The sequence below is a fragment of the Oryza glaberrima genome, chromosome 10, assembly GCF_000147395.1.
Source record: "Oryza glaberrima chromosome 10, OglaRS2, whole genome shotgun sequence".
NCBI lineage: Eukaryota > Viridiplantae > Streptophyta > Magnoliopsida > Poales > Poaceae > Oryza > Oryza glaberrima.
In genome coordinates, this window is record NC_068335.1 from 545,114 (window position 1) to 569,421 (window position 24,308).

The window sequence follows — 24,308 nt, forward strand, 5'->3', positions numbered from 1 at the left end:
ACGCCCGATGAAGCGACGGCAAGAACAATTTTATTATGTGATCTAAGTTTTGCAATAATAGCATTCCACAGGAATGTTTTTTCAGTTCCACCATGGCCACACACAAAGAAAAAACCAGGTTGATTCGCAACAATACGAGAAGTTATGATGTCGAAAATGTTTTTTTGATCATTGTTCAATTGGTGTATCAAAGAATTTGCATGCATGCTTAACATAAGTGGATCAAGTGCAAGTTCTTCAATCAATCTATTATTACCAGGAATATGAGGTACAGACGATGGATGTGGCAGGTTAAAATCCTTTATATTACCACCACTATTCGCAAACACATTAGCAAGTTCATGGAGAAGAAGATTAAGCAAATGGTCAGGTGGAATGATACAATTCGGGTTATCCAATGCTTTTTTTAGTTTGCTATGTATATCATCTGTCATATATAACCAATACTTGTCAAACAATGATCGCACATCACTAACAGAGCAGTAAAGAAGTATAGTCACAAAAAGTTGTCTAAGCTGCTGTGAAGATGCAGAGACTATTGCTTCATCGAAAAGTAGATACCATTCATTGTCCCCCTCAAGGAGCCCTCGTGCCTCACATGCTTCTCTAAATGTGGCATAGACAATATTATTAAATGTACGCACATCAACATAACTTTGAGCGCCTTTAACAATCATTAACAACATGCGTAGGTAGTAAAGTTCACCAGCAGTTGGATGCACATAATATATTCTACCAATTTTTGCAGCAGGTGTTCGCTGGCACCATACTCTAGATGATGACTCCCATGATCACTCTTTCGGAAATTCACAGTATGTTAATGAACGGGCTTTAGAATATTTTTTGTTAGCTTCAAACCATTCAGTTAACATTGAACGCTTCGTAGCAGGACTTTCAAGCACTGCTCGTAAGTCCGATCCTTTCTCATATCTAACATAGTTTTTCCCAGGTAAGTGGACAACCAATCGTTCAACAGGAGGTACTCTATAATGTATATCAAATTCAAACAATCAATGAAGTGCCTCACAGGTCGAAACAAATCTTGCATCCATGTATTCTAATATTTCATCACGTGGAGCAAGGTCATGATTTGGTGATGCATTTGTTGTCTTAGCTGTTGTTTTGAAGTAGATTTTAGCTCGGTCTTGGCCTTTCGTGATATATTTAAATAAATATTTATCAAATTTGATTTGTTACACCACTCAACATTTATGTGTGCCTCGTATTTTTTAAGTAATTTCATGTTATAGGGGACAACAGATCTATTATCCAAGGGAATTCCATTTTTTATAATACATCGTCCATCATTTCTTCGTCTATAAATTGTAAAACTAGCTTCATCAATAATGGTTTCATCTTGAAAATCTTTAGGGTAGTTTTTTGAGCATTTATCGTTTTTTATGCAAGGACAACTTTTGTTTGCATCACCACAGGGACCATGCATCATGAACTCGCTAACCAATTCATATCCTAGTCGATCAGTGTCATAATCGGGTATTTCAGCACATATGAAGCCATCTATGATAGATGCTGACACGTCAGCAGTGGGAGCTGCAAGCCAAACCAAGCAATGTATGTGCGGAAGCCCACGTTTCTGGAACTCAACAATGTAGAGGACTATAATAACTTAAGAGAGAATACTATGAGTGTGCTATCCTTAATTCAATATATTCTATGGACCAAGAGGGTATAAGAATACCTACAAGAACTTTACCAAAAGTTCTGCCCTCTCTAATATCAGCTATGAATTCATTAACCTTCATATTAAATACACGAACAATGATATCGGCTCTATCAGATGGTTGTTGACCAGGCTCAAATCGAATCGCTTCAGCAATTTCTTTCCATTTTGAATTACATGTATATGTCACAAAGAGGTCAGGTGATCCATAAACACGGCATATTGCCATTGCATCTTGATAGTTCATCACCATATACCTTCTCCCTCCAGTGAAACTGGCAAGAAGTATGACACGCTTTCCAATTGAATCACCATCAGTGACACCTTTATCAATCGCATCTACGATCCCATCTACAGACTCACCACGTAACTCTTTTTGATGGTCAATGAAAAATTGTAGTCTATTAGCTTCAATTGTAGAAAATATATCAACATCAATTTGATCACTTAATCGACCATAACATGTCAAAGGATTTGGTTCATTTAGTCTATAGTGCATCATATATCTATAATATTCTGGTATTGTGACGTATTTTCTTCCAACTCCATCATAATTATTATATTTAATGCCAAGATGGAATCCGCGTTCACCATATGGGAATAACAAAGGGTATTGCAAGGCCATATAAGATGGGTGCAATGGAGAAATCTGGTGCAGTCCATGGTTTTTATCATACACAAGCATATCAAATTTGTATTCTTTTGTAGAAAATTCACCTACTATTATTCCACGATTTCACCACTTGTTGGTAGGTTATACTGAACATCGTCTTTTGCGTTGCAACCTAAAAGGCGAAGGGTTATTTGCTGATCACCATGTTCAGAAAGACGTTCTTTAGCATATCTTAAGTTTTGGACAAGGGCATTCTCAGCATCAAACATCGATGACAGGGCAGCAAGTATTTCAGGATCTGCTTTATCTACATTATCACCATCATTTTCAAATATATTTAGCCTGTTTTGTATTTCATTTTCTGCATCATAGATGTATAATTGAGCGAATTTTGGAGGTGAACCACGAGATGGCACAAGAGTACCAATTCGGTGGTGCACAACTCCATTGATCTTGAAAACATAAGGTGCATTCCCAGTATTAATCTATTTGTCAACAGTAGCACCCATTGAAGTGAAAGCAAACATTGAGTTATATGATCGTATTTGTCTCAAAAATCTTTTTGATCGTGCATCACCATTAAAGTTTAATAATGTTGCAAGTGGTTCAGGAGGAGGACGTAACTTAGGTAATTGTATTTGACCACCTTTGCAACATAGATTGTAAACTATTTTTCTTTTCGTGATAGCAGAAGTGCTTTTGACTCTTTCTTGGTACCAAAACATGGCACCACAATATGGGCATTCATATGTTGGAGGACCGTAGTATGATCTGTCTGGGTACAATGCTGCAATGCGTGTATTTAAGAATGTCAGAAAGTTTTTTTTCGGAACAAAAATAGCATAGTTTGTATTTAGTATAGTGTGCAAACTCTTTAGTGATTGAATATATTCTTTATCGGCCCGTGATGAACTACCGATGCTCTTAGTGTTGATAGCTGCAGTGTACAAATATAGGGGAAATGATGAACCTAGATACGAAGAATAACACGGTCCACATCTAAGAAAATTGAAATAGCATACCATGTCTACGGCCTTCAGTCAGCGACGAAGGTATTTTTGAACGCAAGAAGCAACGCCTTTGTCTATTTAATTTAGTCAATTCAGGTGTAAAATCCATGAGTGATCTCTTACGGTCACTTTGTTCACTCGCTTGATTTGGTATGATTATAGCATGTTCTATATGCATCACAGGTTGCCGAGAAAGAATATTTGCAACCCGTCTTTGTCGGCTAGCACGAACTCTGCGTACTCTATTGGTACTTTCTTCATTCATCTGTGAAAACATTTCACGCATACAGATTGAAGGAATTGAGGGAAGAAAATACAGGCCCCAACTTAAATCAAGAGATAAAACAACACATGGTCCGTTGTTCCATATTACATTATAGATGTTCATGATATTAAGTTAAGCATAGCTGCAGTCCTGCAGAAGGGCCTATATGGATTTAAAGTACGCACACATAGGAACAATAAAAAAAACTACAATGATATGAATCCGAGCTTACTATTGTCAATAAAATAACTAAACTATATTGAACAACATGCGCAAGTGATATCGTTAGAAAGTGATTGTCTGTATGATCGGCATGATTTAAACCGTCAAATACAACCTAGAAGCAGATTAAAGGGCAGATCGTCCTAACTTTCTGTGCACTACCATTGACTGAAAACTATAATCGTGCTCTACAAAATCATATAGTCAGTAGCTACAGGCTCGTGCGTAGTTTCAATGAGATCTGTCGTTTCACCAAAAAAAATAATGGCTACAACTCAACTGGGACAACAATGGATGGAACAAGTAGTTCTATGGCTGCAAGCAACCTATCATCATAATGAAATTCCCAAAGAAAAGAAGGGGTCGGAAGCATGAGCTGTCGTACAGCAATATTCAGTAGGGAAACATGAGAGACATCTATGGCTAACTACAAAGGAAGAAAGATGGCCATGGAAAGTTGGAAACATAAGCTTTGACCATATATCTAATGACGAAATACCGAGGAGAAGGTAAGAAGTATGTATATAAAAGAAGGCGACATACTATCATCGCAAGATAAAGTTGAGAAGAAAGCTATGCACACCCATCGACTTAACAGATAGTAAAAGGAACAAATTGATCGTTATAACAATTGTGACAATTGTAACTTGTAGCGTCTCTCTTTTGCTACTAATACCCAAAACTATAAGGGGAAGAAGGGATCACTTTCACTATATGCACACAGCATAGAACCATCTAATTATATAAAAAAAATGACAAAGCTAGGGAGGAACTGCAGTTGCACACACATAAACTTACTGGGGCACACATATACCATATAATATCATGCAAAGAATTAAACTACCAGAGAAATATAGTAATGTATTACAATAAAGAAGAAAATACCTTCAGCACAAAGGCAAACCGAACTGACAGGAAGGGGAAAAGGCAGGGAAACAAGAGCAATATCAACCCCTAATTAAACAATAGACTGAAACAGCAAGCTTCGCAGCAAGGAAAGAGAACCAACACTATCTTGAGCGAATAAACAACCAGAGCTGCATGGTACAAACATCATGGTTAGACACTAACAAGTTTAAATCTAACGTGTAACAGTAGAAGAACTCCTCAGAGAAATGCCAGACTGAACAGAAGGATGAACTGAAATTACCTGCCAAGTATTTTGTCACATCCTGATTTTCGTCTTAGGATTTATAAATTATTTAATAAATCATTATTAGAATTTATATTAAATGTTCATTAATTTACAAGTGAAGTTAAATGTGGGAAATAAAATTTCCTAAATATAAAGCACGGCTAGATTTAATTTTTATTAAATTCTCCATGGTTAATTATACTCTCTGGAATTTTCTCGGATTTTTCGGAGCTCAATTCCTAATTTTAATCATACAAAGAACATTTCAGTAATTATCCACATATTAAATTAATCATTAAATGGTCTGATTATAATTTTGTTAAATACTTTGAGGGTCCAAGTATTTTCAAGATTTTTCTTGAAATTATTTGAGCAATAGAAGTATTTTTAACAATTCAAAGATCATTTCAGTGATTAATTTAATTGGAAAAGTAATTAAAATTCACCTTTTCCTTTTCGGGCCGAATTAGGAAAAGTCCTCTCACTCTCGGCCCAGTCTCCTCTCAGCCTGCAGTCCTTTCCCTCTCTTTCCCGAAGTCTGCTTTTTGTCCCTCCTTTAATCAGTCCTTGGAAGTGGAAGCCTAGGAGAAGTCTGTTTTACATCCCCTCGCTACAGTACCTTCTTCTTCCTCCAGCCGGCCGGCTGCCAAGCCCGAGCCGCCGCCTCTCTCCGCCAAATCCGCCTCAATCGGTCGCCCTCGAGTCCGATTGCTTGAGGGGAAATCATCTCCTCCTTATCCTCTTCCTTTCCCCTAAGGTTTCGGAGATCAATTTTGCCCGGATAAACCAAATCGAATTAGTTTTGAGTTTATCTCTCCAAACTAACCCTAGTTTTTCCCGGCTTGATTTCTCGCGGTTGGAGTCCGATCTCTTCAATCCAAGCCTATAAATAGCATCTCCTTGGCGTCCCCTTTCGTTTGCCCCAACTCCCGAGTTCCCTCGTCGCTCGTAGTGCCGCCGCCGCGTCGTCTTAGTCGCCGCCGCCGCCGGCCGTCGTGCAGCCGCGTCGCGCCGCCGCCAGTGCCGTCGCCGACGCCTCTTTTCGCTGCCGTTGGGTGCGCACGGAGGAGGAGCAACCCGGCCGCCCCTTCGCAGCCGCCGAAGACCGCTGGAGCGCCGCCGTCGACGTTGACCCGAGCCGTGCCGCCGCTAGAGCTCGCCGCCGGCCACCATTCGTCGTCGTCTATCGCGTTTGCTAGTACAGGTGAGTTCGCGTCGTCGTCCTCTACGTGTAGATGCCTTTAGATAGCCCTGCCGACCTCTCTATCGCCGGCGAGGTCGTCGCCCGTGTCATGCCGGCGATGATGACGTCAGCATGACGTCATATTTCCTTTTTCCAGTTTATTTTCTAGATGCAAATAGATTAAAACTTCAGAAATTCATAACTAATTCATCGTAACTCCGATTCGAGTGGTTCAAGTTGCTAAATTTTTCTAAAATCGAGATCTACATGTTAAAAATATCCACATGTACTGTTTGTGCTTTTTTTTGTACTGCTTATTTGGTTTTTATTAGTCTTTTTCTTCGTTTTGCGTGTTAGCTTGTTGTTTCCGTCGTTGCGAAGGTTCGTGAGTGTGTCGGAAGTGTTCAAGAAGATTAATTGAAGACCGATTATTGCAAGGCAAGTCACACAGATCCTAAACACAATACTTTGAGCATGTTGATCCTATATTTAAATTCTCTATTTATTTCAACTGTGCATTTATTTTTGAATGTCACCGGGTGGTGTGAACCTATTCCTTTGTATTGGCAATTTGCATTGAATGCCCTATTCCTTGATACCTTGGGTAATAAATTGATTAGCTTGAACCTTATGTATTGGTTTGGTTCAGCTAAATGTTATATATATAATTGCTTAGCCATGCTTAGAAACATTAGCTCACTAATGGGATGAATCATATATACTACATTATTATTTATGGTTATATTTAATGTAGCTCACGATGGTTAATCGTGTTATGATAATTAATTGATAATTAAAACTTGTCAATGGTGGGTTGTGAGCACATGGTTGTGAAGGTCGTGCTCATGGCAATTAAGGACCGGTTCGCGAGCTACTGTTGTGAAACATTAACCGTACCAACCACAAGCCAGCGTGGGCAACGGCTTTATCTTTTGTATAGCATGATTCATTACGGGGTGCCAGACTGAGAAGCTGCGAGAAGTCCGTGGGGGTCGCTGGGGAGTCCATTGCCTCTCGTTTTGAGGGGGAGATTATGATCCAGGAATGGTGCACTGTGGTGAGTTGTGTTGTGCGAAGGGTATTGTCACGATTTCCCCCTTTGCAGTGCCGTGGTGGTACTTCGGGGCATGGCAACATGTGTGGAATCGTGTCTTGTGGGTACAGTGGTACACCTCTGGCCAGAGTAAAACTTTTCGAATAGCCGTGCCCGCGGTTATGGGCGGGTTGAGCAATGTTTTTCGTGATTAGTCTCACACCTCTCACAAATAATTATTGATGCAATAACTGGTAATAATTTGTTTAGCTCCTGGTTTGGAGTTAGATCTGTACAGCCGAGTATGGTTGTTCAGGATGGTTGGGCCTGTGCAGCATTGGGGTTCTGTTCAGTGTTGATTAAAATTGATGATTAATTACTCTACTGTTTTACTTCTCTTAAATGTTTGCTAAATGCTGCTTTTGCAAATGAGCCTATATTATGCCATCCTTTGGTATCCTTGTGCACTTGCATATTTGCTGTGTGGCTTGTTGAGTATTTCATATGCTCATTCTTGCAATAATCAATCAACCTCAGTTGAAGAAAAAGGATCCAGAAGGAGAAGACGTTTGGCTTATACCCCAGTTGAGCTGCCTGTGGGAGTGGAGCTGAAGCCATCGCTAGACCGTTATTCTGCTGCTGTTTTCTTTTCTTTTGTAAGTATGTAACGTTATTATTATGATGGATTTGTATATTGAATTGTCAGTTTGTGTACCTCGGCTGATTCCTGGACGAGGGTTTTATGCACAAATAAGTTCGGAAATTACTAGTGAATTTCCGAGCGTGACATATTTCCAGCAGCTCTTGCACGTCTAACTAAAAGTAATTAAGAACCTTTGAAGCTCCGATGCAACCCATGCAGATCTTCTCCCCTAACAAAATGGAAAGATCAAAGCAAATCAATAAGCAAATCAAGATTGAACACCATCGAAAGGAAGAGCAGCAATGAATCTTAATTTTTGAGGATTTTACTTTAAAAAAATATGCTCTAATAGATTTCCTACTCGGATGCTAAACTTGTGGAGTTTCTATCCCGTAATATTCGCTCTCAATACTGAGGCTGAGTGAGGGCTCCTCTCCCATTCCCAATCCTACGCTCCTACGTCTTCTCAGCCTGCGAGGAGCGAAAAATCATCTTTTTCACGTGGCTACGTCAAGCCGTCTCCAACCACCGCCGCTGACTCGATCTGGTCAGATCGAGCGCCCTCCGTCCAGGTCTCCACTGCTAGCATGGAGCCTCATCTTGTCGGCCCTCTCTTCCATGTCCACTGGGCCTGCGCCGATCTGGACCCGCCTTTTTCCCTAACGTCACGCTAGCCTCCTCCGCCTCGTCTCTTGATTTTCACCGCCGCCTGGGCTGCTACTACCTTCGTCTGCAGGCCTTCACCCCGCCGCCGAGGGGACGGCGCCTCCTCGCCGTCGGCCGGGGAACACGCCTTCTTCCTCGTCACTACTGGTCGAGACCCACCGCATACAGTCGTCACCATCAAATCGACTCCGCCGCCAGCAACCATGTCCCCTTCGCTGCCTCACTCCTAGTGGCAAGCACTCCAAGCTAGACACCTCAAGCGAACAGGCCTCCTGCCGTCCTGCCTCGTTGGTTCCTATGCTATGAGACCTTTTCTTTCTCTGTTTATCTGGTAGGAATGAGGAGGAAGAGAGGGTCTAGCAGCCTTGCAGGGTGAGAACTGAGAAGGGGTTGACCTGTTTGTGTGGTTATGCTAGCTTGGAACCTCCTATGCGTTGGACATATATCAAAGTATTGGTACTGTATCATTTTTTTTCTTGCTCAGAGAGAATTAAGTCACCCATGGTCTCACTCTCATGGACCTCTACACGTCAACAACATCGTCGGCACGCAGCAGGACAAATAAGTTGATTTCTTTTGGTAGCTTTACATCGGACTCACTTTTTTGTTTTAGGGATTTAATTTTACCTAATCTCTTGGAGGAATAAAAAATTTTACACATTAAATTTCATTTAGGATTCCCAAGATTATTTTTTTGAATGGAATTTAGAAAAAACTTTTGGTGATGCATATGTGCAAGAATGAAAGAATACACATCGAACGAACTTTTACCTTGCAATGATGGATGGACGATTGAGTAGAGGCAAAATGGATAGAGCTTTGGCAGGAAATAAACGGAGAACAGCAAATGTGAAGAAACCGATGAGACTGGAAAAGCAAAAGGGAAGGGAAAAAATGAAAAGCAAAGCAACAATTTTGTAGTGCTGTGGAGCAAGGGGAAAAAAATTAATTCAGACCCTACAAATTTACATCCACCAATAAGCAACAAGCACCTAAGCGTCTAATGGCAGACCGGCCCACTAATCAGCCAAACAGCTGTGTCTACTCAACTGTAGCACCGAATAAAATCGATAACATACACTGTAGCATATATCATCGCTAGACCAACACCAATGGAGTAGAACATAGCTCGGGCCCACAATACAGAGATGAAGGATGTGTAGGCAATGTCCACCATATAGGAACGATATGACCGAGGAGACCAGGAGTAATCTAGCCAATGGCATCTTGCATACTCTTGCAGTAGTGGAGTGGGCGCACAGTGCTCCCACTACAGACGTGGTCTTCGAAGCACGCATTAAAATCCACCCATAAACAAAAAAAAATGCTGTCACACAAGGACAAGGGAACGGCATGGACATATTCTACCACTGTGTGCATCAAACACTGGCTGGCTGTACACAGCAACAGCGAGAGAGAGCCATACACCACGCCTACCCAAAAACAAAGCAGCAACTTAGTATTAGCTGCTTGTGTTTTTCGTCGCCTGCTTGCGTTCTCTTTCGTCAACCATCCGCCTGTCAAGGTGGGCCTTGCTGAGTCTGTCTGCCATTGGTCCATTGCGGTGCCCGTATCGATGATTGCCAGAGCCACACGATGATGATCGAACGGTGTATGAACCAAGCAACCACATGACTCGAAACCCAGCCAAAATCCAGCGCCGGATGACGTGTCGGCACCAGCGAGGGCCACGCCAGGGCAAAAGCCATTTTGAGCCGCTAATCCAGCTGGTTTGAAGTATTTAAATAAATGTACCAGTCTACCCACGTGGCAAGCTCTTGTATAATAAAATGGCGATGTACGGACTCCATAAAATTAATGTCCATGAAGCCATAAAATAGGAACGCTTTAATTGTACCAGCCACCAAACAGAAACAAATAGATAAACTTTCCAATAATTTTTATTCCTTGCAAGGCACAGCCGCTTTCCTAGCCCATACTATACCAATTACTAATATTCTATGGAAAGCCTCTAATTACGTGTATGTAATCACATATGGAAATCAGCAACATGATATTTTGCGACAATCATAATTACACATGATCTTCTCTCTAGCATTTTATAAAATATATATATAAACTTTTTGTTTTGAGAATTACACAGTACAACGCAGACACTCACAACACACACTCACCCTTACGAACGCACGTACGCAAACCCTACCCCTATGAGCATCTTCACACACTCACCTCTATGAACGCACGTACGCAAACCCTACTCCTATTAGCATTTTTGAAGACTGGACCAGCAAATCATGGAGATTGACGAAGTCACCACAGGCGTCTCGCTGTCAACGAATACGTTGCTTACCACTGAAAGCACAATGTCGTTAAATTCTGGAAAATTCGCTCCCCATGGGAGTGAACCCAGGACATAAGGTGCTACTGAGGCTCTTTTAACCAATAGGCTAGATGCCCTTTCGCAAAATATATTGAAAAGCTAATTAACATAAAAATCCTACAAGTAAAAATCCAAAGTTGATGTCAAAATATCAATTTCCAAATGATATAAGCAATGTTTTCTAGTTCAAACATACATTTAAAATGCTGAAAGAATCTAGATATTGAAATTAGGGATGAGAAGACTGCTCTGAAACATGTGGAAACTACATATTTTTGCTTCCATATTTTTTGGAATCAGAATTGGAAATTCTGAAATCCGTCCCTAAATATTTAATACCGTTGACTTTTTTAAACTTGTTTGACCGTTCGTCTAATTCAAAAACTTTTGTGAAATATGTAAAACTATGTGTACATAAAATGATGAGGATGTAGGTCCCGATCTTCCGATAGGTATTGATAAACAACGATTTGGGCGAAGTCGCGACACAACTCGATCTGGCTTCTGAACGAACACGCTATTGAGCCCCGCAATTGCAGCACCACGTCTCCTCTGGTTATCAACCGTGCCGAAACCCAGTTGACCTCACCGAGAAGGTTAATCCCTGCATGCGAATCGAAGAACACAAGCAAGAATAAGATAGATTGCAACACAATTGCATATGAACGATTAAGCACTCGAATTTGGGGTTCCACAAACCGATCTAGCGGCGAAACTGTTCTTGACAGAATAATCTAAGCAAAACCCAACTCTAAACGATGACGGCTACTGAACAAATGTGATTAGGGACGTCCTAGGGTTGCCCTAGGGCGCACACCCCCTTGGGCTAAGCCCACAACACAATTACAAGGCCCAAAACACAAATCAGATTCGGACTGGATGAGGCACGTGGCTTGTTTTGCAAATTCCCGGCAGCTCGGTAGGAATTTTGACGTGGGACCAAAACCATCTGAAAGTACACTTCATAAGCTTTCTAACAAGTACTTATGGGCCCCGAAATTCCTTCTAGATCAGCAGCTAGATCCGTTTGAAGTTGATGCTGTCAAGAGGCCCGAATCCGAATCCAAAACGTGTAGAACTTCATTTCTTGTCTTCTATGGACCAAAAGTGACGTGGTTAGATGAAAGAAGAATTGGAGAAGGTCTTGGTTTGGTACCCAATCAACTTCTTCAATCATCCATGCTTTCCTTAAGCTCGGTCTCTTTTCTTTCGCCCAAGCAAGTACCTCTGCAAACGAAAACACACAAAACTCATTGTGTAGCAACATTTGTTCAAATATATAACAAGTAAATGTAATGTAGAACATATGCACCTTTGGTTTATTAATACATAAGGTAGTCATGGTTATATCCGAGCTAGTTGTGTCATCATCATAAATAAAGTATATTTAACAATGAATCAAATGACGAATTAATAATTATTTAAATTTTTTAAATAAGACGAATGGTCAAATATGTTTAAAAAAATCAACGGCGTCAAACATTTAGGGATGGAGTATCAAACACAAACACAAAGCAAACATGAATCAAAGCGAACATGGTAATGAATATTTATAGGAATATAAAACCCCATAAACTGAGCTTCGAAATTTTGTCTAAAGCAATAGATAAAAATTCCAAAACTTAGCAACTAACGATACTACGAGACCACTTTATCATAAGGAAATATCACAGATCACAGTTGACTTTGCCAAGTCCAAATTTTCATCTTTTGAGATAGTAAACACTTTCCTTAAAAAAATCTCAAAGTGAGAACACCACATCTCATACTGATATTTATAGGGCAGAAGTGCACATCTCAGTATCACGTATCACATTTATAAGTTATTAACAATACAACATCTCACGGAGGACAACTGACATTTATAGAGTAGGAAATGCACAACACACACTGGTGGAGAAACCATCTTTCGTCGGTCGGCCGATTTCCACAATAGTCCCGGATGCAATAAAAACCGGGGCTAAAGATGATCTTTAGTCCCGGTTCAAAAGGGTAACGGGCATATTTGATAACACCAACCGGGACTAAAGATTTAGTCCCGATTCGAATGCTGTCAGGGCATGTCAGGCCCCCCCGGGATCTTTAGTCCCGGTTGGTATTACCAACCGGGGCTAAAGATCCTGGTGTTCTTTAGGGACTAAAGTCCCACCCCTATATATATGTCTTCTTCCTCCTCCAGCTGCCCGAGCAAGCTTCAAAATTTCTTCAAAAACGAGGGGAGGTCATGCCAAAATTTTTATTGAATTTATTTTGGTGATTACATACAAATCGGAGGTGCCTAAAAGGTTTGCAACTTCATCCTCCAATGTTTTTTTTTGTCATACTACATTTGCACCTATGTTTTGCACACTTTTTTTGTCTCCAAAATTTAGTTGTAAGTTGATGAGAGAGAAAATGTGTGTGGGGAAGAAAGAATATATAGAAATTTAGTTCATTTGCTAAACAAGGTTTTATAAAATAGTTGAGAAGGAAAACTCTAGTGAAAGTTAATCTTAAATAATAGAAAACAAACTAAAATGAAAATTAAAAGAAGTAAAACACATTAAAATTAGTTTAAAACTTTACAAATAGTTTTTAAGAATTATTTGGTGTAATATTTTATGATTTTTGTATGAATAAAGATATCTTATAATTATTGTATGACTGTCATTATTGTAAGAATAATTATTTGTGTACGGTTTTTTTTGACTCATGTAGATGGATCGGCAATGGATGTACGCTGACCGGCGGTCCAAAGAGTTTATTGACGGCGTGCACTATTTTTTGAGAGTGGCCGAAGCTAACAGGCAAAGGGGTTTTATTTGTTGTCCATGCAATAAGTGTAAGAATCAGAAGGAGTATTCTGCATCTAGGACTATTCATTTCCACTTGTTTGTGTCGGGGTTCATGCCAAGCTATAATTGTTGGACATCCCACGAAGAGCAAGGTGTTGAAATGGAAGAAGATGAAGTGGAAGACGACAATATTCCGGACTTTGCTCAGTATGTTGGATTTGAAGAAAATCAAACGGGGGAGGAGGAAATAGCTGCTAATGGTAACGACGTTGCGGATGATCTTGGTCAGATGTTGCAGGACGCCAGGGAGGACTGCGAAAGTGAAAAGGAGGCCCATAAATTGGACAAGATGTTGGAGGACCACAGAACTTCGTTGTACCCAGGTTGCGAGCAGAGGCACAAAAAGTTTGATACCACTCTGGAGTTCTTGCCATGGAAGGCAAAAAATGGGGTTAGTGACAAGGCATTTGGCGATTTATTGAAACTCGTCAAGAACATTCTTCCGGGGGGAAACAAATTGCCCGAGACAACGTACGAGGCTAAGAAGATAGTCTGCCCGTTAGGACTGGAAGTTCATAAGATTCACGCATGTCCGAACGATTGTATCCTATATCGCGGTGAGGAGTATGAGAACCTAGAAGCATGCCCTGTTTGCAAAGCACTACGATACAAGATTAGACGAGACGATCCAGGAGAAGTTGACGGGCAGCTAACAAAGAAGAGAATTCCTGCTAAGGTGATGTGGTATTTCCCTATAATACCACGGCTAAGGCGTTTGTTCAGGAACAAGGGGAATGCTAGAATGTTGCGATGGCACGCTGAAGAGCGTCAACAGGACGGGATGCTGAGACACCCCGCCGATGGTTCGCAGTGGCGAAACATCGACAGAAAATTTAAAGAATTTGGAAAGGACGCACGAAACATACGGTTTGGTTTGAGTACGGATGGCATGAATCCTTTTGGAGAGATGAGCAGCGGCCATAGCACTTGGCCCGTTACGATGTGTATCTACAACCTCCCCCCTGGCTATGCATGAAGAGGAAGTACATAATGATGCCGATTATTATTCAATGCCCCAAGCAACCTGGTAACGACATCGATGTGTACCTAAGACCACTGGTCGAAGATCTTAAACAGTTGTGGAAGAAGGAAGGTGTCCCCGTGTAGGACGAGGACAAACAGGAGGAGTTTAACCTACGAGCGCTGCTGTTCGTAACCATCAACGATTGGCCTGCACTTAGCAACCTATCCGGACAGTCCAAAAAGGGGTACAAGGCTTGCACTCACTGTATGGATGAAACAGAAAGTACGTATCTTAAGTACTGTAGGAAGGTTGTATACATGGGTCATCGTCGATTCCTTGCAGCAAACCACCCGGTACGGAAGAAAGGCAAGCACTTCGAACATAAGGCCGACCACCGTACGAAGCCTAAACATCGTAGCGGGAAAACAGTGTTTGCTATGGTTAAAGATCTTAAAGTAGTGTTCGGAAAGGGGCTTGGAAGCCAGCCTATAGAGAGCGAAGATGGTCACGCGGTGATGTGGAAAAAGAACTCTATATTTTGGGAGTTACCATATTGGGAATTCTTGGACGTACGCCACGCAATCGACGTGATGCACCTCACTAAGAACCTTTGCGTAAACCTTCTTGGCTTCCTAGGTGTATACGGAAAGTCGAAAGATACACTGGAAGCACGTAATGATCTGAAGCATATGGAACAACACGGCGACCTTCACCCGGAACCAAAGGAGAAAGGAAGCCATTACTTGAGTCCAGCCAGCTACACTCTTAGCAAGGCAGAGAAGGAAAGTATGTTTGAATGCTTGGAGAGCATAAATGTACCGTCTGGATACTCCACGAATATCAAGCGAATAATAAGCACGAAGGAGAAGAAGTTCACAAAACTAAAGTCTCATGACTGTCACCTGTTGATGACACAACTGCTACCAGTTGTAATAAGGGGTATCCTTCCAGACAATGTCCGGGCAACAATAACAAAGCTATGTGCATTCATGAACGCAATTTCGCAGAAGGTCATCGATCCGGATAGATTAGAAGCCCTTCAGAATGAAGTGGTGCAATGTCTCGTCAGTTTTGAGTTGATATTTCCACCTTCATTTTTCAATATAATGACGCATCTGCTTTGTCACCTTGTGAAAGAGATCCATATTCTCGGGCCTGTGTACCTACACAACATGTTTCCTTTCGAGAGGTATATGGGCGTTCTGAAGAAATATGTTCGTAACCGTGCTCGTCCAGAGGCAAGCATCGCCAAGGGTTATGGAACAGAGGAGGTCATCGAATTTTGCGTAGAATTTATCGAAGACCTTCGCCCAATCGGGGTACCTGAATCACGCCATGAAGGGAGACTACGGGGAAAGGGAACTCTCGGAAGGAAAGCAATAATGATGGTAGACAACAATTTATTCCGTAAAGCCCATTTCACTGTTCTGCAACACTCTTCATTGGTAGCTCCTTACATCGAGGAGCACTTGGCTCTAGTTCGTGTCAGGAACATCGGTAAGTCCGATGCATGGATTACACGGCATCACATTGATACTTTCCCTACGTGGCTACGACAACATCTCATGGGTAACGAGTCGATCAACCAACAACTTGCCTTCCTGGCGAGGGGACCGTCTGGGTCGATCGCGACATTCCAGGGTTATGAGATCAATGGGTACACATTCTACACGAGAGCCCAAGACATGAAGAGCACGAACCAAAACAGCGCTGTTCGTGTCGATGCCATGGGACACGATGGAACAACTGCCACGTATTACGGTGCCATCGAGGATATATGGGAACTTGACTATGGTCCTCTCAAGGTTCCTCTGTTCCGGTGCCAATGGGTTAGGTTGACTGGTGGAGGCGTAATGATTGATGACAGTGGTATGACAACTGTTGACCTTAACAAGGTTGGATACACGGACGAACCTTTTGTCCTTGCCAATGATGTAACGCAAGTCTTTTTCGTGAAGGACATGTCTAGCAAAGGAAAGAAGGGCAGAGGGCCTGACGAGCCTAAGCGTCAAGTGGTTCTCCCAGGCAAAAGAAAAATCGTCGGAGTTGAGGACAAGACTGACGAGGATTACGATCAGTTGGATGGGCAACCCCCTTTCACGGTGACGATTGACCCTAGCATCCTCCTATCAAATGAAGACACCCCTTACTCACGCAGCGATCACAAGGAGGGAACAATAGTGAGGAGAAAGTACGTGCGGTCAACCGTCACCACCGATGTAATGCCGTAATTATTGTGTGCACGATGTAAACTATTTTGGATGTATTGATTATCCATATAAATCAATTGATGTATGGCATAATTTACTATCATTCATATGCTACATTTAATTGAATATCATTCATATGCTAATTATAATTGACTAGAGAATTTTTAAAAGTATTAAATCATTCATGTGGCATTTACAGATGTTAATTAGAGTTTTTCACAATTTAATTTACTATCTTTCATATGCTACTTATATATGACTATTCGAATTTTTAAAAGGTTTAAATCATGCATGTGGCATTTACATATGTTAATTAGAGTTTTTAACATTTAATTTTATATAATTCCTACGCTAAGTATATATGATGATTACAATTTTTATTAATTTTAAATCATGCAGTATGTACATACATATCTTAATTAGAGTTTTTACCAATTTAATAATATCATTCATATGCTAAGTATATATGATTATTGGAATTTTTATTAATTTTAAGTCATATATTTGCTTATTACGATTTATCCACTTAATTTATTACAGACAAAAATAATTTTTCGAAGTAATTGTCATTAATCTTTGTACTTTAAATAATGTTAATGCATTAACTTCTATTTTAGAAACACATATGTAAGCGAAAATAATATGCAGTGCTATAATCTTTAGTCTTGGTTCTTAACCCTAACCGGGTTTAAAAAGAATTTGGAAATAGCGGGGAAATATCTTTAGTCCCGGTTGATGAGAACAACCGGGACTAAAGATCGAGGGCTATATATATTCCCGATGCGCGCCCTCGTCTTCTCCACCAACACTTAACGTTTTCGGCCGATCGATCTCTCTCGGCCTCTCTCCTTTGCCGCCACTGCCTAGGGCAAATCCCCGCGCCGACGCCGCCGTATCTCGCCGTCGTCTCGAGCTTGTCGTCCTCGCCACCGCCTCCGCCTCCTCCGCCGCCGCCGCATCTCTGGGGTGAGAGCCGCCGCCGCCTCTCCCTTCATCGATCTTCGATCTCGATCTCTCTCTCCGTCGCGCCGCCCGCCACGAGACGCCGCGCCACGACGACGCCGCGCCACGCCGCCGCCTTTGCCGCCGCGCAATGCCGCCGTCGCATGCAACACCACGCCGCCGCCGCCGACGCCACGCCGCCGCCGCCATCGCCACGCCGCCGCGCCAAGCGCCGGCCCGATGCCGCCACACCGCCGTTAACGAACACGTGAACGAGAACGAACACGTCAACGTACGTTGCCACGAGAACGTGAACGAGAACGAGAACGATCGAACGAACGAGAGCGAGAACGAGAACGATCGAACGAATTAATGTGAACGAGAACGACAACGAACGTGAACGAGAACGAATGTGAATGAGAACGAGTGAACGAACGTGAACGTGAAATGCAATATATATATGTTACTTCGCATTTATCCTAATACATATTTTTTTGTATCTTGCAGAAAAGACGTGTTGTCGGAGTCGTCCCTCAAGCCGGAGTGGAAGAGCTAGCCCTAGAAGGAATTCGTGCAGGCAAGTGACGTAATAATATAAATGATTGTTATATTTGTAATGCAATTAAGAATATTAGACTTGTAATTAGATTTAGCATATAAGATTGTGTAGTGTTCTAATATTATTTGAGTTTTAATATAAGATTATTTTATTGCAAATTAGACTTAGTATTTAATTATTGACTACGGAATTGGTGCGACTCCTAGCAATTGACTATTGTAGTCTTAATTAGACTTAGCATATACGCACGAAACACTTAGCATACATGACTATTTTAGTCTTAGCATGTAATATTATTTGAGTTTTAATATAAGATTATTTTATTTGTAATTAGACTTAGTATATAATTATTGACTACGGAATTGGTGCGACTCCTAGCAATTGACAATTTTAGTCTTAATTAGACTTAGCATATACGACAGTTACACTTAGCATACATGACTCTTTCAGTCTTAGCATGTAATATTATTTGAGTTTTAATATAAGATTACTTTATTTGTAATTAGAATTATTATGTAATTATTGACTACGGAATTGGTGCGACTCCTAACAATTGACTAATGTAGTCTTAATTAGACTTAGCATATACGCACGAAACACTTAGCATATACATGACTATTTTAGTCTTAGCATGTAATGTTTTAATATAAGATTATTTTATTTGTAATTAGACTTAGTATATAATTATTTACTAGCTAGGGTTGTATAATATACGTCACCTAGACTTAGCTTATATCACGATTTGTAATTAGACTTAGCACGTAAGGTTGTGTAGGGTTCTAATGTACAACATTTACACTTAGCATACATGACTTAGATTGTTAAAACATAAATGTCTCGTGACTTAGCAGATGTTTCTTGTATCAACAGATGGCTGACCGCGATGAGGAACAGATATTGTACGATACAATCGCGGAGGGAAGCAGCCAGTACTGGAATGAAGAAGAGGGGAATGAGGATCCAAACCAGTACTTGAATGAGGAAGGGAACATGGAGAGGGATGCGGAGGGGAACCAGCAGGGACACGTGGAAAGGGATGTGGAGGGGAACCAGGAGGAGGAGGCTAGTGGTAGTCAACCCTCCATTGGACAGAAGAGGGCACGCGGGCAACGAGGTGCAGCGAAGAAGCTTGAGGGTCGGCACATCATAACGGAAGTGGAAGAAGATGGACGTCCTAGTGCCCCGGCCGAAGCCGCCAAGAACTATGTACGTCACAGCGGTAGGGTTGTGCGGGATAACGTGCCTGTCAGTACGGTGTACTGGCGAAGAACAAGGGCACGCGGACATCATGAGAGCTTTGTCCCAGATTCAGAGAAAGAGATGCTGTGGACCACAATGCTCGAGACATTCACCCTTCCCGCGGGTACAGAGGACAAAGTGAAAAGGTGGACTCTGAAGAAAATGGCAGAACAGTTTCAGAGCTTCAAGGGAGAGCTGTACAAGAAATATATCCTGAAGGGGCAGACACCGAACTTCGACACATTCCCGAAGCTAAGGGATCACTGGGACGAGTTTGTTGCATATAAGACAGGTGAACAAGGGCATGCGATGATGAAAAGAAACAAAGAAAATGCCGCCAAGAAGAAGTACCATCACCACTTGGGGTCAGGAGGCTATAGCGTCGCGATGCCGAAGTGGGAGGAGATGGAGGCTAGCTTGATTGAGAGGGGTATCGAACCGGCAACCGCCAATTGGCCGGAACGATCGAAGTTCTGCTACTATGCTCACGGTGGAACGCTCAACCCAGCTGATGGCTCACTGGTCTTCGGCGATCAGATACGAGAGGCTGCGCGACGACTAACAGATGCAGTGGAAGCCTCCTCTCAGGGCACGTTCTGACCGGATAGAGATAGGGACGAGCTGACACTCGCCCTGCAGACTCCAGAGCATCCAGGACGAACACGAGGGAAATGGGTGATTCCTTGGAAGATTGGTTTCAAGGAGGACATTCACACGTTCAGGAGTCAGGTGAGGAGTAAGAGAGATACCGAGGCGAAGATTGCAGATCTAGAGTTCCAGGTATCGAGCTACGAACTCAGCATGCAAGAGGAGGTGGCAAGGAAGGTTGATGAACGCATGGCCGCACATCGGTCCCATGATCCCTAGCCGACCATTCCTCCTGCAATGGTGAGCCTGTCAGGAAACCGTAGCAGCTGCGCCTCAACGGGGCAGGTAGGATCATAGAGCATGGACGCCATGCAAACACAGGACGAATCGACCTGTCCCGTTGATGACATCACTCAGCGGACACCATGTGAGCTGCATATTCCTTACAAGAACTTATCAATAAAGGTAAGCTCGTAGTTTATATATTTTAGATTTAGCCATTCCGCTAGTTGCTGCTTATATATGTTGATTACTAATAAATAATCTCTCACAGCATGAAGGTGGCGTCGGGAATGGCCATCCCAACGGACCCTTCAGGTACTTACCACTGCAGGCCGATTCCAGTAGGATACTCGAAGGTCGAAGTTGAGTTGGTCAAAGGCGCGTACGAGGACCTCGAGCTGGATTACCCAGGAGGAGACGGTGAGACGCATCTACGAGACACAAGCCATGCCATTATTCTATGGCGCAGGCGGTACATCATCCTCCCTGGGCGACAAGCGGCGTCTCGTGCACCATCTCCTCCGGCTCCGCCATCTCCTCCTCAGGATCCTGCACCGTCTCCTCCTCATGATCTGCCAGCACCGTCTCCACCTCAGGCTCCAGCACCGACTCCTCCTCAGGATCCTGCACCGACTCCTCCTCGGGCTCCTACACCTACTCCTCCGCAAGCTCCTCTTCCGGCACCTTCAAAGTCAAGGGCCCCCCCAGCTCCACCGCCTACCCACACAAGGGCAACGAAGAAGGCGAAAGTTGACGCCGCCAAGAACAAGGACCCGGGGTACGATTGCACGCCAGAGGAGCTTGACGCTTACGTTGCATCAGAAGTCAAGAGACAATTCAAGCCTCGAAGTCCAGAAAAGAAGATTCCTATAGACCCCAGTGTCAGGAACTTCTTCAGGGGTATGTCTGCATCTGTCAAGGAGGCCATCAAGCTATCGGACTATGAGCGAACGCTGAAGAAAGCATCTTCTGGAAAGTCCAAACCAGTCCCTCAGCTTGGAGAGCAACCAAACCAGGAGATCGAGCCGTTGGGTGACCGGTAAAGAAATGACGATAGAACAATTTATTACTGACAGCGGTCTAACTACAGATCAATTGCTAGGAGTCGCACCAATCGAAAAGGCGGAAGTGAAATACATGTACGAACTCGGTAAACCGCTTGTCAAGCCTGAGCTGCTGCAGTCCCTACCCACACAAATGTACAAGTTCCATTAGCTGTACATGGAGATGAGCGCCACCGGTAGAGAGATGATCGGAGCGAGGATCAGGGACACGGACTTCTTGTAAGGAGATGACATTCTCTGGATCAATTTCAGGGGAATCTACGAACTATACCAGCTGGACGCCCTCGACGTCTCTATTATGAGTTGCTGGATTTTGTAAGTATATCGTTCAGTTAGATTTCTTACTATACGTCTCCTTTAATTAATTAGGTCCTTGTATATAAATAAACTATAGAAAATAATATACTCCCTTTTATCGTTGTAGAATGGAGATTCAAAGGGCCCGACGGCGGAGGGTTTTCGATACTGGATTCATCGACCCTCGGAGAGTAAACGTCGCAATGCTCGACCAATATCCACAAGAAACAGAGGACAATCTCGTCCATCTCCTGAAGGCGCAGCATTACAAGACATTCATACTGTTGCCGTACAACACAGAGTTAGTTTAATTTTACTGTCTTCCTACATACCAAATTTCATTCCCGTACGAACTTGCTAAGTGTTTCATATGTAATGCATCCCACGCACATTGTAGATTCCACTGGGTGCTTTTACTCTTCGACCTGTCGGCCTGCACCGTCAACGTATATGACTCAATGGATAAAAAAGAGTCTACGTTTGACAAGGTTTTCGAACTTATAGACAGGTACCGTCATAAGTTCCTCTGTTAATTAAGAAAATCTTGTTATGTTAATTGCTACTACGAATCATAGCTTTAAACTCCATGTAGGGCTTGGTATCGGTTCCGTCATTTGGTCCACGGCAAATGGAGAGAAAGACTTAGGCGGAAGTTCAAATTTCCTGTGAGTACACATGCTCTACATTTATATTTCTCCGATTCAAATACATACAAGTGTATATTAATTAGATCTCTCGTTGTTTGTCATTTATTTGTAGTGCGCAAAGCAAAAGCAGGGAACTAACTTGTGCGGCTATTACGTTTGCGAGTATTGCCACTGCCTTGCAGACCAAATCATCACCACAAGAGAGCTCGATGTACGTACAAATAAATTCAAAATTTCATTACGTAACGATTTCTTGTTTAATTACTAATCAATTTCATACATTCATATAGTTTATTCGCATGAGGGATAACCTGACCACACACAAGGAATTTATCGCGGCGGTTCAAGAACAACTCATGGGATTCATCAACGAAGAAATCCTTGATCCCAAAGGTGAATTCTACTACGACAGAAACACAATTCACCGGTCCTTAGCTTCTGAGCTAGCAGCGAGTACTACTACTACGTCAAAATCGTAGCTAGCTAGGACATATAATGGATTGTAATTAATACATGACTACATATGTTTCTATATGCATGTGTACACATTTTCTATAATGTAAATATATTTTGGTCATATATATATATATATATATGTATATATGTATATATATGTATTGAATCATATATATGCATGGTTAGCAATAGGGCCATGCCAAAAAAAAAAGGTCAGCTCGATCTTTAGTCCCGATTGGTAACACCAACCGGGACTAAAGATGGCTCAGCCGGCCACGTGGCTGAGGCATCTTTAGTCCCGGTTATTTCACCCGGGACTAAAGATAGCGATCTTTAGTCCCGGATTGGTACTCCCGGTTTGGAAACCGGGACTAAAGAGGGTTACAAACCGGGGCTATAGAGGGTTTCTCCACCAGTGACAAACACAGTCATTCACTGACTCACACCACAGACTTAGTTCATTTCCGTTTCCAATAAAAAAAATTGAATTTGTTTCGGTGAAATTTTCTGGAAAGTTTTTGCTTTCCGACAGATAGTGCCCTTCTTGTGTCTCTGTTGTCGAGAAAAAATAAATCCAAATTCGTTTTCGATGATTTGTGAAAATATTCTGATAGACCCTTTTCTTTCTTTTTCGAAAACAGGTCTGGCATCAAAAAAACTTTCTGAACCTTTTTCAACCAATTTCAAATATACACTTATTGCAATTTTTTATGGGAAAAGCTCAGGTATTGCAAATTTGAGAATTTAAAATGACATGAAAAGCTATCTTTCTGAAAAACATGCATGACGTGGAATAACTAGTTCCCTAATTAATTCCCGCCGTGCATGATTAATTTGGCATGCATGTTACGTGTAATGCTCCTCTCCTTTCAAGCAATTAATTTTTTAATTGAACCATGAAAATACATATTTTAAATTAGAAAAAGAATTACGTATTAATGGTTAGGGGTAAGATGGAGCTCCTTTAAAAGGGGATCATAGCTCATACCGTCTCGGCATTGCTCCACTCCCTCGTCAGGCAACAGCAGCTGGTTCGTAACTGAAGTGAGGCAAGAGTCAACTACTGTCTACTGGTACGATGATTTTGTTCATATAATTTTTTTTAAATAGAGTACAAATCTAGACGTCCACAATGTGCATACACTTCTCTCTATTAACACACACAATCACACTCTATTCTTATGAGCAATTTCAAAAATCTGTACCGACATATATAAAGATTGACAAAGTAACTAAGACGTCTCGTTAATTCTTATGGACGGATACGCCGCCTACCACAAAAAAATTAGTCGTAAATACGAACACTTATGTTAAGTCTAGAACTTAAACTCTAGTAGATTGGTTGCACCACAATAAACGTAACAAGTTGATGCTTTTGTTTATATTTTTGCTTACGAGATGCTGACTTATTGTTAGAGCTAGATATAGAGAAGT

The 24,308-nt window shown here is 41.9% G+C and overlaps 1 pseudogene; it reads left to right on the forward strand.

Annotated features, from left to right (window-relative positions):
* The first annotated feature begins 13,504 nt into the window (after positions 1 to 13,504).
* On the forward strand, positions 13,505 to 16,779 carry LOC127785703 (uncharacterized; annotated as a pseudogene).
* The last annotated feature ends 7,529 nt before the right edge of the window (positions 16,780 to 24,308 follow it).